Source organism: Schistocerca nitens, chromosome 4 (genome assembly GCF_023898315.1).
Source record: "Schistocerca nitens isolate TAMUIC-IGC-003100 chromosome 4, iqSchNite1.1, whole genome shotgun sequence".
Lineage (NCBI taxonomy): Eukaryota > Metazoa > Arthropoda > Insecta > Orthoptera > Acrididae > Schistocerca > Schistocerca nitens.
In genome coordinates, this window is record NC_064617.1 from 136,600,293 (window position 1) to 136,615,620 (window position 15,328).

Below are 15,328 nucleotides of genomic sequence, written 5' to 3' on the forward strand. Positions count from 1 at the left end.
GAGATACAATGCTTCTGCAAAAAGTTAGGTGTTATAACTCACTGTACAATAATGATTGTTAAAGGATGTGTTCCACATGCCGTCTTCCCAATTGGATGGAATAGTCCACTCGTACCTTCGAGTGACAAATTCTTCCAAACACCACTGCATCGACTAGTAAATATTGACAAGGCTGCACAATTCGCTGCTTCAGTTCTTCAGCTGTATGAACGTGAGAAGTGAATACTTCACTTAGACAGAAAAAAACTAGAGGATTGACCTATACATCGTGGATCAAACTGGCGCGTTAGATGTAGTGTTTCGAGAATTTCCGCGTTAATTCTAGAACCACTCGGCCTTCTACCGTCTCGAACACACGATATTTTGAATATAAGTGTGAGAGAGCCTATTTACTGCGCATGTCTGTGTGTGCAGGTTTGAAGTTTGTCATGAGACAACTGAAGACGCGACGGTCGAGCGGCACCGACAAGTGTTTGCTGGTCACACCATGGAAGCCGTAGTGAAAGAACAGGGAATGTTTATGTATTCTGTGCTGTTTTATAACTTTGACAATTCTAGTGGAAAAAAGAACAGTTGAAATATTGTTAATTAATGTTCGTTTTGGACACGGAGAGAATAAGACGTGTATTGAGATTCACATGTAGAAAGGACAAGGTTATCAAGCCAACCTTACCTTATATGTAAATCTACTTTGTTTCTAACCATAGGAAACACGAAGAGACTTACTTGATAGTATTTGTTTATGTGGACACAGATTTGTAAAAGTCTGATGTTCAAATATACGTCGTTTAGTGAAGCAAAAAGATTTGTAAACGTTTGATGTTCAAATATACGTTGTTGAGTGAAGCAAAAGAAACTGCGTGCGCCTGCTTAATTTTATAAGTAGAAAGGGTCTTGAGAAATTCCTGTTCCTAGCAAATATACTTCGTAGAAGAAGAGGAAAGGAGGTTGGAGAAGCAAGCTAACCAGCAAGGAAAGTCGACTGACAATCTCAAGTAAGTCGTATCGTTAAAGACGTGGGAGTTTACACACATACTTCACCACTTTAAGTCGTCCAAAGCGTTAGAATGCCTCGTACTGCGCCGGCTTAAGCGACACATCTGTCGCTTGCGGCCCAAGGTGAGAGAGGCGCCAGAAATACAACAATCGTAAGATTCGATAACAATAGAAGTTGCATTGTTGAATTAAAATTTGTACCACGGCCGGTACTTGAACTCGGTTCTCCTGCTTGCCAGGCAAATATGGTATCAACTACACACACTGACATTATGGCTAAGTTAGCTACCCAGATTACCCCGTCCGAAGCCCCCCGCCCCCGCCCCAACAGGAAGCCTTGGCACACATTTTAATTCATTACTTCAGCTTCTATCCTTATCGAAGATAAAGCTGAGACTCAGCATGTCTCTAGGAAAATGTAATTCCATCAGGTCAGCTGTAAGATGTCTATGCAGGACATATCACAGTTAGCAGCGGCTGTTTGGGGCACCAAGTTGAAGTTGGCGCCATATGTGCTGAAGTGCAAGATTTTTATGCAACGTGTATTACAATTAGTAGCGAAAACTATTCAGGGCGAAAGTATACGATGGAAAAGGGGGCGTCAAATGACAAGCCGTTTGTGCGGAAAAATATTCTCCAACCGCCCATGGTCATATGAGCATCAAAATGTTCTTGTGTCCCATCATGCATCTACCACACTCCACAACCACGAACAACGGCCATGAAATTTTAGCCAAATCAGATGAGGACTTTACTGCAAAGTTTACATTTCGAATGCATTTACTCTAATTTGGGCAGAATTTCATACTGCAGTGAACAGCAGTTCGTAACCACACATTTACAGTTATTTTCCAAATGGCTCGCTTGTGGTTTCACGTTTACTGAAGCGTTTCTCCTATTATTGTATACTTTAACCCACGTAAGTTTTCTCTGTTATTTATGATACATCCTGTACAAGTTGAGTTAGATTCATACCGCAAAAATAGCAAGTCACGTAAAGTTTTTGTGGCTCAAAAGATGTGGGGTATCAGTGTGTCATAGACAACAAAATAGCTGACACGAAACAGAAGGACAATCGATTCGGTTGAATTATTGTTAGTGCTGTTTTTGCGAACCCGTTTTCATTTTCCTTTCACCTAATTTCTTCTTCAGCCTGAGCACCTTTACAGTAGGTTCGTTTATGACCAATCAATGCATTTCTGTGAAGGTCAGCGCCCTGAGATACAACCATGTCCTGATTTATTCCCGCTGAATATTGCCATGACATGATTCCAGTTTCAATCATGAACCACAACGTAGCCAGGCTCTCCAGCTGGATGGTGCGCGGCGTTTCATTCGTGCAACACAGTCCTATGGATAATGACTCTATATTTTATACTATCCCGAAGTCTAAACCTCATACATAATACATTTTACTTTTTAACGTAAGCCGTAATTAATCGTGAGACTACCTGTACAAGTTAGGGACTAAAAGACAGGCAACTATCAGTTCCGCTTGCTCGTAATTCGATCGATGGTAACAATCTGCAAAGTGGTTAGCGTACACATCCTAATTAGCGAAAACAAGAGTAAGAATACCCTTTTAGCGAAATAAAATTTTGTTAGAAGTGAGCTTCACGTTTTATATATACGTAAACTAATGAGCTTCTTTTTTCCTTAAAAAAAAATAGGGCATCGGTACACATTGCTGAAAAGGCGCCTTGCAGTTCGTCAATGCTACGACCTACACGCGACATTAAAGCGTTCCAGAGTCTAGCCCTGAAATAAACTAATGCCAAAGTTACACTGATTGGCCAAGATATTACCACCACACGTTTGATATTATTGTTCCATCACTGGGATCCGAGATGTGTTACGTCGGTTTCAGGTGGATTTTGTAGCCAAGAGTTTCATGACTCTCAGATGATTGTAGCACGATTCTGGCCTAGTGACACGGGCTGTTATCCCGCCGAAAGACGCCATCGCTGTCGAGGAAGACATCAAGCATGAAGGAATACAAGTTGAACGCAATAATGTTCTCGTATTCCACAGTTGTCATGGTGCCTTTGATTATTACGACAGATACCAAGCAAGGCGAGGTGAATGTCACCTGCAGTATACGAGGGGAGTTCGACAAGTAATGCTATACATTTTCTTCCGAAAGCAGGTTGGTTTTATTCAGGATTCCAATACGCCATATTATTCCCTACTCTTTTGGCTACAAAACTCTATTTTTACCGCAATCTTCGTTCAAAGCGACGGTCTTACGCCACCTTACTGGGAGGACCTTCATGCCAACACTATACTGTCGGTTCTTGCAGGGAATTGCTGCCCGACCCTTGCTTGACGTGTTCTACACTTAGGAGGAATAAAGTAAAGAACGGAAGGACAGAGTTTATTAATTCCAAGACGTAAGGCTACTCTCCACGTTGTAATTCAAGGATAACTTAATTGAATCGTTAGCCTCCTTACAGAATTACGATATGAGTCAGAAACGACGCCAGAAAAATTCGTACGACGGTGCAGAGAGTAGTCGAAGAGAACATCAGATATGAATTTAAATAGAAGAGTAACCGTGCACTTGGAGAAAAGAATCGCACGCGCAACGCAGCGCTCCTGGTGGCCAGGCGCGGAAGTACTGGAAGCGATTCACTTCCTACGCACTCACGACACAGCAGTTTCACTGCACAGCACTGCACTAAGCGCGTGGAGGCTGGCGCATAGGGCGCTGCAATACCACTCGACTGGTCGATGTCACAGCCAACGTTTTGCAGCATCACTAACGTCCCCGTCACCCACGTACTGCTTCGCGCGCAGTGCATCTTGTATTGGGCTAAACAGATGAATGTCGGTAGGTATGAGACCCGTGCTGTAGTGTGGAGAGGATTTGTGAGCTCCTCGCGGTTGCGCGGGCTTGTGTGAACCCTTGTATTGTCATGGAGTAGGTGGTTGATTGTGACCCGTCAGTCATCTCGAATGAGAGTGCCCGCACGTTCCAACACTGCAAGAGTCACAGATGGCGGCCGGCACGGGTGCGGCAGATCGGACAGGTTTGCGCGACATTGTTGCGATGATGACATACGCCTCACTGCATTTCTGTCTCTGTAGCCATCCAGCAAGCAGCTATGAAAATCTGCGATACTCTGGTTTCCCGCCAAAAGAACCTTAATGACAGCTCTCTGGCTGGAACACACTGCCGTCAAGGATGCTATTTTGAACGCTACGTATTTCGGCAGTAAAGGAAACAAAAGAAAAATTCGGAGTAGGTATTAAAATCCATGGAGAAGAAATAGAAACTTTGAGGTTCGCCGATGACATTGTAATTTTGTCAGAGACAGCAAAGGACTTGGAAGAGCAGTTGAACGGAATGGATGGTGTCTTGAAGGGAGGATATAAGATGAACATCAACAAAAGCAAAACGAGGATAATGGAATGTAGTCGAATTAAGTCGGGTGATGTTGAGGGTATTAGATTAGGAAATGAGACACTTAAAGTAGTAAAGGAGTTTTGCTATTTGGGGAGCAAAATAACTGATGATGGTCGAAGTAGAGAGGATATAAAATGTAGACTGGCAATGGCAAGGAAAGCGTTTCTGAAGAAGAGAAATTTGTTAACATCGAGTATAGATTTAAGTGTCAGGAAGTCATTTCTGAAAGTATTTGTATGGAGTGTAGCCATCTATGGAAGTGAAACATGGACGGTAAATAGTTTGGACAAGAAGAGAATAGAAGCTTTCGAAATGTGGTGCTACAGAAGAATGCTGAAGATTAGATGGGTAGATCACATAACTAATGAGGAAGTATTGAATAGGATTGGGGAGAAGAGAAGTTTGTGGCACAACTTGACCAGAAGAAGGGATCGGTTGGTAGGACATGTTCTGAGGCATCAAGGGATCACCAATTTAGTATTGGAGGGCATCGTGGAGGGTAAAAATCGTAGGGGGAGACCAAGAGATGAATACACTAAGCAGATTCAGAAGGATGTAGGTTGCAGTAGGTACTGGGAGATGAAGAAGCTTGCACAGGATAGAGTAGCATGGAGAGCTGCATCAAACCAGTCTCAGGACTGAAGACCACAACAACAACAACAACGTATTTCGGCACCACCTATCAGAACTTCCTGACACGATAGAGGCTCAAGCGGGAATATTCCACTATGTCCAACAACAAATTCCGCATTTGTTCAAGCGAAATCGGCCGTAAAAAAAATGTGTTGCGCTATTTATTGAATGTGCCTCGTAAAGCTGCCTCCCACCGGCCCACCTCCTTGACGCGGCAGCAGTTCGTTTGGATGACGACGCATCAAGACACGACCTTCGACCTGGTGTGACAAGAAACGTGATTCATCCGACCGGGCGACATGTTTACGTTGATCTACAATTCAATCCCGATTATTCCTGGCTCACGATAATTGTAACTGACAAAGACATTGGGCCAACACGGGAACATTTTAGGGAGAATCTGCTGCGGAGCCCTATATTCAACAGTATGTGTGCTACGTAGCACTAGCGCATGCACCAGCACTCGACTCTGTTGCCTGACCTGGCCACAGTTCACCGCCTTTACAGAGCGGACAAGCCTCCGACCTCTGCGTTTTCTCTTGTGGAGTGGACTTTCTACTCGTGGTTTCACTGCTGTTCAATTACTTTCCTTAGATGCTCAACACATTAGTACGTGAATAACCTGCCAGCTTCGTTGTTTCTGAAATGCTCGTTCACAGGCGCCGGGCCATTTCAATTTGCCCATTATCAAAGTCGCTATGTGGTGTGTTTCATCATAATGGGAATGTAACTAGAGGCGGTGATTTAATATCAAAAAGTAAAAAATCTAGCGTGCCGTGTTTAATTTGTTTTCATGGTTTGTCCTAAATCAGCAAGCCAAACTAAAGTTTTCCGTGCTGAAAAATATTTAATGAGAATTATTGTGGTGTGTCAGACACGTGGCAGGGTTGAGTATGACACACTGAGGTGGCAAAAGTCGGGGGACATCTTCTAATATCGTGCCGAACCTTCTTCCCGCCGAAGTGCAGAAACTCGGCGTAGCATGAGCTCAGCAAGTTGTTGGAAGTCTTCTGCAGGAATACCTGGCCATGCTGTCTCTGTAACCGTCCAATAACTGCGAAAGGATTTTGTGCACAAACATACCTCACGATTGTGTCCCATAAGTGTTCCGATGGGACTCACGTCGCGCGATCTGGGTGGCCAAATCATTCGCTCGAATGGCCCACAACGTCCTTCACACCAATCGCGAACAACTGCGGTCCGGTGACATGGTGCGTTTCCATCAATAAACATTCCATCATTGTTCGGGAACATGATGTCCATGAATTGATGTAAACGGTCTCCACGAACATAACCATTTCCCATCAATGGTCGGTTCAGTTGGACCAGAGCACCCAGTCCATTCCATGTAAACATATGCCACACCATTATAGAGCCACTATCAGCTTGCGCAATGCCTTATTGACAACTTGGATACATGGCTTCGTGGCGTCTATGCCATACTCGAATCTTACCATCAGCTCTCACCAACTGAAATCGGGACTCATCTGATCAGGCCACGGTTTTCCATCGTCTAGGGCTCAATAGATATGGTCACGAGTCCAGGAGAGGTGCTGCAGGGGATGTCGTGCTGTTAGCGAAGGCACCCGCGTAGGTCATCTGCTGCCATAGGCATTAACGCCAGATTTCGCCGTACTGTCCTAACGGATACGTTCGTCGTAAGTCCCAGACTGATTTCTGCAGTTGTTTTACGCATTGTTGCTTGTGTGTTAGCACTGACAACAGCACTCGCGACGGTCGTCGCTCCAAAGCAAATTAACGACGAATTTCGCCGTAATGTCTTAACAGATACGCTCACCGTACGTCCCACACTGATTTCTGCGGTTGTTTCACGTAATGTGCTTGTCTGTTAGCACTGACAACCCTAAGCAAATATCGCTGCTCCCGGTCGTTAAGTGAAGGCCGTCGGCCATTGCGTTGTCCGTGGTGAGAGGTTATGCCTGAAATCTGGTACTGTCGCACACTCTTGACACTGAGCATGTCTAAATATTGAATTCACTGACGATTTCCGAAATGGGATGTCCCAGACGTCTGGCTCCAACCATTCCGCGATCAAAGTCTGTTAATTTCGGTCATGCGGCCATAATCACGTCGGAAACGTTTTCACTTGAACCACCTGAGTATAAATGACAGCTCCGCTAGTGCACTCCCCTTTCATATCTAGTACACGCGATACTATTGCCATCTTGTGCATATCGCTATTCCATGACTTTTGTCACCCCAGTGTATTTGACGACATTTTCTGAAGTGATTCTTTGTGTGTTCCTGACTAGGATTATGGCAGGCTTCCAAGACGCGTAATTTTCAGTTGATGTGGATAAGTAAAGTGCTCTCTAGGGAGACATTTCATTGCACATGTAACAATAAGACCTTACTTGCTGCCACCACATTTGAATCGTGCTCATTATCGGCAGAAATTTCTAGTGGTAGTCTCTCTCATTCTCCGCGAGAGAACGTCGTCTTAACGTGACGGTGCACAGTCCTACTTTGGTATTAATATCCATGGGCAGCTGAACAGCAGAAATCCTCACTGTTGGATTGAAAGTCAGTATCCTATCCCTGGATAGCACATTCATCGGATTTTGCACCTATGTATTTCTCCCTAAGGCGTAATTTGCAATCGTTCGTACTCGAATGGTCAGTATGGAGCGAATAGCACGTCGTCACTACGGTCTTATCTGGTTATCTCATTGTAAAGCAGAGAACAGGGATGTGTAAGGGTATGCTGTAAAGTGTCAAGCGTCATTGAAAGGCATGCGATGAGACTGATGGACGTCACTTTGAACAGCTGTTTGCTTTCTAAGTCGTTGCTACAAGATGTAACGTTCTGGCGTCCATTAAAATATAAATATTCATTTCCAGTCTTCAGTACTCTGTTTTCGATTGTCTGCGATCAGTAGAGATTCGTTCTATCGTAATTAATCTTCAGGCCTATTGTAACCCTCTCTGTATAACTTCTCCATCGTCTTCTGATGTCCTTCTAGATCCGGAGCAAACAAAGCAATGTCATCTGGTACAGATCCTTTCACACTTATGCCCCATTCATCATAGATGAATGACTTGAAGACCTCTTCCAAGGCTGTAAAAAACGTAGAGATGAGTTCAGCACAATGGAGCATCTTCAAGTTGTCAACGAAGTTAAAGGAAGAAACAGTTTATACCAGTTACCATTCTCCTTGGGGTTTATAGACTACGAGAGAATGTTTCACTCCGGAAAAATAAAACCAGTGCAAACAGCACTTGAAAATCAACGAACAGAATTTACCTACATCAGTTCCTTGAAGAATTTATATAACGAGGCTGCAGCTCACATTCGATTACATCATTACACATTCGATTACATCATTAAAGTACAGACTGAGAAGACTGAAGCAAGGGAGGGGGGGGGGGGGGGAGTGGCTCTATTTCACCAAGAACATATCAAGTTGAAATTTATGCCACGTTTTCAGGTTATGGTTCCTTGGCGATGCAAAAAAAATGAAGCTTCTGTCAGTGAAAGCAAAAGATATGGCCATTTATGTCACATATTCTGATACACTCAATGTACAGTGTACTTCCCGTTGGTCTACAATCATCAAATTTGGCAAGAAGCCAGCTTTCATCATATAAGTAAAGGAGAAAATCCAAAAATTGTTACTTTGTAGTTATATCACACGATAAAAGTATTTCTTTTGACCTTTTTCATCCAATTTCAAACTTGAAATAATACATTCCCGAAAGTCTTGGAATCCCTGGATTCGATATCTTGCCAATATCAATGTCGATAAAAGGCAAAAATCGTTGAGCTCATCGGTTCCAGGAATTGATCAACTGTCTACGTACTGAATTAAGTTTGTGCGAAACCCTCAGTGTGCCAGTCCCATTCGCATCTGGCCAATTTTATCCCGCTGTCTGGTTCTGATATGAGTGCTGTGATGATAGAAGAGTAGCAAATATTAATGATGAAGTTGCAAGAACAGTAGACGAATTTGTGTACTTAGAAAAACTGAGAATAAAAATAGATCGACACTTTAACAAATATGAGGCTATAAATACCTCAAAGTTCATTTGAGAATCTTAATGCTATATTCAGGAGTAAATTTCCAACGTACCTTAAACGGCAGGTCTATAACGTATGGAACTGAAACGTTAAATGCGCAGACAAAACATAGGGGTTGGCCAACGAGCATTGGTCATTAAAAAAAAAAAAAAAAAAAAAAAAGTTACAAATGACTGCCAAGTACTGGAATGGGGCCGGGTTCGGAATGTAGTAAGACGAAAGAAAGGAAAGGGAAACTCAACGATTGTGACCAACAACTGCGTAAGTCATTAGGGGCAGTCTGTGTGGAGACTACAGAGGTTACTGGTCGTGATCGGCGCTATCTTCGAACATTATAGGAAGCACGGGTAGCAACGACGAACGTGGAAACATGAGCGCGATCGGACGGAGGCAGAGAAGTGAGCTGTGAGGAGGCAGAGCTACGGAGTACCGGATGGAGCGGCGTTGCGCGTAGGAGGCGGCCAGATAACGAAGGCGGTGCTGGCCAGGGCAACAGGCCTTTGTCCGCGCTCCGTGTCACTGCTGCCAGCGTGGAGCCGCTCCCAAAAGGACAGCCGCGGCACTGCAAGGACGTCATTGTAGGACTAAATAAAGGCTCGTCCTAAATACATTGCTGTTTATTAAAACTGAAACACCAGGAAACATAGCAAATGACCGGATTTTTCACCTTGTGTGTATATAGGGTGATCAGAAACACCCTGGAAAGGGTGTTTTAGGGCAGGTTGTGTTGAGAAATAATTCGGTAGGTTGCGCCGTTTCCGAGTTATTTAGCACTGACGTTACCTTATAAGGCCGTTCCGCGCAGAAATTCAAGAGGCTCGCCAGAGACGATGTCGCCAAACGTGTTCTTCACTTGGTTTCCTAAAATCCAACAAGAGAGCGATATAAAAACTGGAAGTGGGACGGTAGTAAGAGTTGGATCCGAGCCAAAAGGCTGAGTAGTATCGTGCGCTGATATCTACTCTATGAGAACAACTGACACTAACTGTATCTCGCGGGCCACTTGAATTTGCGAGCGCAACAGTCTGATCGGCTAATTTCAATCCTAATTAACCCGGAAACGGCGAAACATACCGGTAGAAAACACACAGCCTGTAAATTAAAAAAAAAAATGTGAAGCACCCAAAAGGAGGAGGGGGAAACGAAATGTAACTTCACGATCTGATAGAGTATGTGATTTACTTCAATCATTACAAAGTCGAGTCAAATTTGTAAAGAACTTGACTGTATGAGCTCATCATTATGACGCTGTAGCCAAGATGCATGCACTGATTCGCTGGGAAGGGTGTCATACAGCACCTGTATCCTTTCCTGAGGCAAGATGCCCCACATCTCTTGCATGTGTTATTTGATATCCGGATATAGACTGGGGCAAATAAAAGAGGTCCGGAGAACAGAGTCCCAGGGTGCAAAGAAACACGGCAGAGGAAAGCAAATACAATACTAACCTGACTATACCGGATGTTGAAAGAGACCACCATTCATCTGTTGGCACTTTTAGGCCCTGGTCAGCACGTTACTGAAGGCGGATCGTAGTTGGGCGGCTGGAATTTCTGCAATCTCATCCGAAATGTTCTTGAAGACTATGAGGGTTGTTGCGATCACCTTAGACTTGAGGGATTCCCACACAAAGAAATCGCTCACTGTCAGATTATGTGTCCTGTATGGCCAGGTAGTGCCACGACCAAACTGACCTCTGCTAACAACTCTGTCAGGCCTGAAAATTGTAGAAATGTGCTCTAAGTTTCGGCTGGCTCTATGGCCAGTTGCTCCATCCTGATAGAAGTAACTGCAGGTCTTTTCCTCCCCCAGTAATGCTGCCACAAATGGTTTCAAAATGTTGCCAATATAACACGCCAAAGTCAGCGTCTGATGAAAGACGATGGGACCAATAATGCGGAGTGCAGACACAGCACACAAAAACACAACCTTCTGATCGCGTAATGGTATTTCGTGAAAGTTATGCGGATTCCCCGCTGCCCAGAACCTGTGGTTCTGTGAGTTGACATAGCCACTCAGGTGAAACCAGTCTTCACCGGAATGAAGAACAGATCCATGTCCGAGCCATTAATTGTTATATCAGGGCGCTCGAGGTGCTGAGGAACATCTGCTGGTTTTAATGCATGAACAACAGACACTCAGTGGGGATGCATGTGCAGCTCCAGGTGGGACATTCGTCCGTTTCAAATGGCTCTGAGCACTATGCGACTTAACTTCTGAGGTCATCAGTCGCCTAGAACTTAGGACTAATTAAACCTAACTAACCTAAGGACATCACACACATCCATGCCCGAGGCAGGATTCGAACCTGCGACCGTAGCGGTCACGCGGTTCCAGACTGAAGCGCCTTTAACCGCACGGCCACACCGGCCGGCTATTCGTCCGTTTGATCGACGTGATATGCCGGTCTCTTGCAACAGGCTTTGGGTTGACTTGGTAGGACTCTGAAGCATTTTATGACGAACTGCATCCACATTTTCTGGCGTACGTTTCAGAATTTTTTTTTTTTTGTTTGTTCAAAACACATCCCTCTAAGCCTTGCATGGGACTCTTTTCTGGCATTTTGACACCATTAATCTTCTCAGCAAACAACTGACCACACCGTTTATACGACTTTGTTATCACGTAACTTTCCACAACGAACACCCGTTGCTCCACCATTGTCCTCTCTGCGCTGCCCCACTTGCAATGACACATCCCCCACAACGCTCTGAACCAGTGTGATCACTTGGCTGGCGTACACGTGGAGAGCGCGTCATGAGGAGTAGCAATATGCATGCATTCACGTGTAATCGTATCCACTAATTCAGGCCACTTTTAATTGTCCCACCCTGTACTCGCAATGGGCTGGTGTTGATGTCTCAACTGGTACCACACAGATCTGGGATTCTGTTGGACTTGGGAGAACATCAACATCACGCAGACAGTTCACCATGTTGAAAAATGGCGCCACAATACTGTTGCATGAGAGGTAACACATGAAGCCCCAGGATGTCTGTGTCGTAAACTGTGCTATCTCAGTTCACTCAATCACTAGCTGCCGTCACCTAACGTCCTAACACATGGCACCCCATACCAAGAGGCCTACCGCTGTGCTTCTCCAAAACATTGGAAAATGAGACCTCACAGCAAGTTGCCGCCATACTTGCTGATGATGGTCATCCAGGTTACCACAGACCCATAATTCATAAACGACGCCATTCACCAATAGTCCATGCTTCCTGATCACGACACTACCCCAGTCACAGCCGTTTATATTGTGGTGTCAATGCAGACTACACATGGGACGGTAATTCTATAGTCCGGTTACTGTCAGTCTCTGCTCAGGGGCGCAGGATGACACAGAATGTTGCTGCACAGTATGAAAGTCCTCCCTTATGGTGGGCAGCTGTGTTCGAGCGGATCCCTGATGACAGCTGGCTTCATGTCCACATGCAGGGCGACATCGGGACACCACCACATGGTAATGCCCCACATATCTGGATATTGCACGATTTGACCAGATGGCCAAATGGAGACCCTCATGGAGGCCCCTTTCAGACTCTGTCAGGTGCTGGTAACACTGTATCGCAGGAGTACACAGCATCTCTGTGTCCTACACAGTAATCACTCCACTTATGATGCCTTTCACGCGCCTTACATAGCCTACAAGACATGATTAAAACATAAAATACGAACAACAATAATGCACTTTGGTGGCCATTCTACCTGTCACAAAGAATTGCAACCACAATATTTTACATAAATACGGTAGCTGTGTATGTGTACTAAGTTACACTGACGTCCGATCGTGTCTTCTGGGTGCTTCCCTTTTTTGTCAGGCAGCGTATGATTACATTGACTGTGATTTGGAAGTCTGCAGGGTATGAAATTTAATGTACAAAGAAGCAACTTCCATCAGCAGAAAACCTTCATCTTTGCATCGACTGAGACTGAGGTTGGGTGACAGATACAGATACATGATCCTATACTGCTTCAACTCTATGCCAGAGTTCAGCGATCATGGGGGCTGGCGAATGGTGACATGCCATTCTCTCACCGACCCATAAGTAGATGTTTTCAGTGGGTGGAGAACGTGCTGGCCAGGGCACTGGTCAGAAACGCTGTTTATATAGGCAGATCAGGACAACAGGGGTAACATGTGGACTTGCGTTATCTTGTTGGAAGATAATGTGACGGAGACGAAGACATAGAACAGCCACTAGCCTTAACAAGTCAGATACATAAAGGCTGCTGATCTAATTACTGGCTGTCCAAATAAGGGTCGTACGTGTTGCGTACCCATGGCATCGGTTACCATCACGCCAAGTGCTTAGCTTGCCTGACAATGATGAATGCAATCTGCCGACGTTAGTTCTGCTAGGAGCCTCCACACAATCCTAAATCCATCGTGATGCTGGAAGCAGGACCCGAACTCGTCTGAAGAGACGACAATGGCGCCACAACTGTGTCCGGTGTTGTCGTTGGTCGCACTATCGTCGTCGTGCCTCTCTCTGCTGCCGCGTCGAGGGAAGCCGCGGTAATGGTCGCCGTGCTGACACTCCATAGTGCTCCAGACATCGTCGCATTGTGCCCGTGGACACTTGTCTTGCTGCGGACAGACTCATTCCTGACTCAAGGTTTCTGACAAGTCTCGGGCGACTTGTCACGGCTCGCGCAGCTCCCCCTGTCGGAGGTTCGAGTTCTCCCTCGGGCATGGATGTGTGGCTGTCTTTAACATAAGTTATTTTAAGTTAGACTACGTAGTGTGTAAGCTTAGGGACCGATGACCTCAGCAGTTTGGTTCTATTTGGTCCCACAAATTTCTTTTGTACGACTCTGCACATCTGAGCGAACAAAATGCCATCCCTCTCACGCGAAAGTAGGGCGTGGCCGCTGATATCTTGCATAACGTTGAGTGTGGCCCAGAACGTATTCAATTCACATTCACATTACAGTCGTGGTATCCCCACTAACGTAAGCATATCGTTGAACGATAAACAGCAGTTCGATAGGCCATGATCTTGCTACTGTAGAATTCCGAGACCTGTTGGTACAGGTTTTTTCCTCTTACAGGTGGCGTGACACTATCTTCTCACTAACAAGCAGCTTTAAAATATGATTTCTGAATGACAAATCTTCTGTGTAATCTTTCCATATAGAGGGTGAACATTAATATAATCGAAAAACTGCAGCGACAGATTCCTGACTGAAAATGGAGGAAAAAAGGCTTAGAAGACCATGCGTCCGAAAATGGATGGTGTGCATTCAATGACAACAAATCGCCCCGGAACACAGTACAGAGTTACATTGCACCCACGCCACAAGAGACGTTCAAAGCGGGCTCCATGGTAGCAGTTGTCATGCAGGATACACATAAGCGTACTCTGGCTTACACCATGTTGGCGCCGGCCGTTGTGGCCGAGCGGTTCTAGGAGCTTCGGTCCGGAACCGCGCTGCTGCTACGGTCGCAGGCTCGAATCCTGCCTCGGTCATGGATGTGCGTAATGTCCTTATGTAGTTAGGTTTAAGTAGCTCTAAGTCTAGGGGAGTGATGACCTGTGATGTTAAGTCCCATAGTGCTTAGAGCCATTTGAACCATTTGAACACCATGTTGGCGGGCCAGTTGCCTGGAGCTTGTACTAGGGTTCGTCTCAATACTCTGTAGAACCCGGTCCTCCAAATCTGGCGTATGCACTGTCTGCCGCTTCCCTGTTCGTCTGTCTGAAAGGACACTTAATCACACAGATGCCCAAAAAGCGCTGGAAACGTTGTGTGATGTGGTTGGTGTCTGTGAGACTACGTGTTTTGGTACAGCAGTGCTGCCTCTCGACCGTTTTACCGTTTCCATGTGCTTGGTCGTACACAAACACCATCTCGGCTTGTTCCTGACATGAGTACCGGACCATTCTGCTGCTTACAGGACGCTGCGTGAATCACACAGCCTGCAGTACACCCGGAACACACTGTACGTAGTCAGAGGAACGTTCGTCCGTCAGCGCCATCTACCGTGGCAACGATGTTCCACACACATGTTCATAGAACCTTTGTTCCTACATTTCCAAGTCAGGAATCCGTCTCTGCAGTTTGTCAGTTATATTAATGTTCACCCTGTACACGTAATGTAAATGACGTTACTTCTACCGACCTACGAGGAGAACACGGCAAGCGCCATAACACAGCTTTCGAGAAACTTCGCTCAGTGGAAGAGCAGTCAAAATAAGCGAACTCATGTCTTGGCTTATCCGCAGATACTCGATAGTTCCTGAAAAACT

At 45.3% G+C, this 15,328-nt stretch overlaps 1 protein-coding gene across 1 annotated transcript in view; it reads right to left on the minus strand.

Annotated features, from left to right (window-relative positions):
• LOC126251484 (spondin-1) overlaps window positions 1-15,328 on the minus strand; it is a 220,462-nt gene that overhangs the window by 171,953 nt on the left and 33,181 nt on the right. The window lies entirely within an intron of this gene.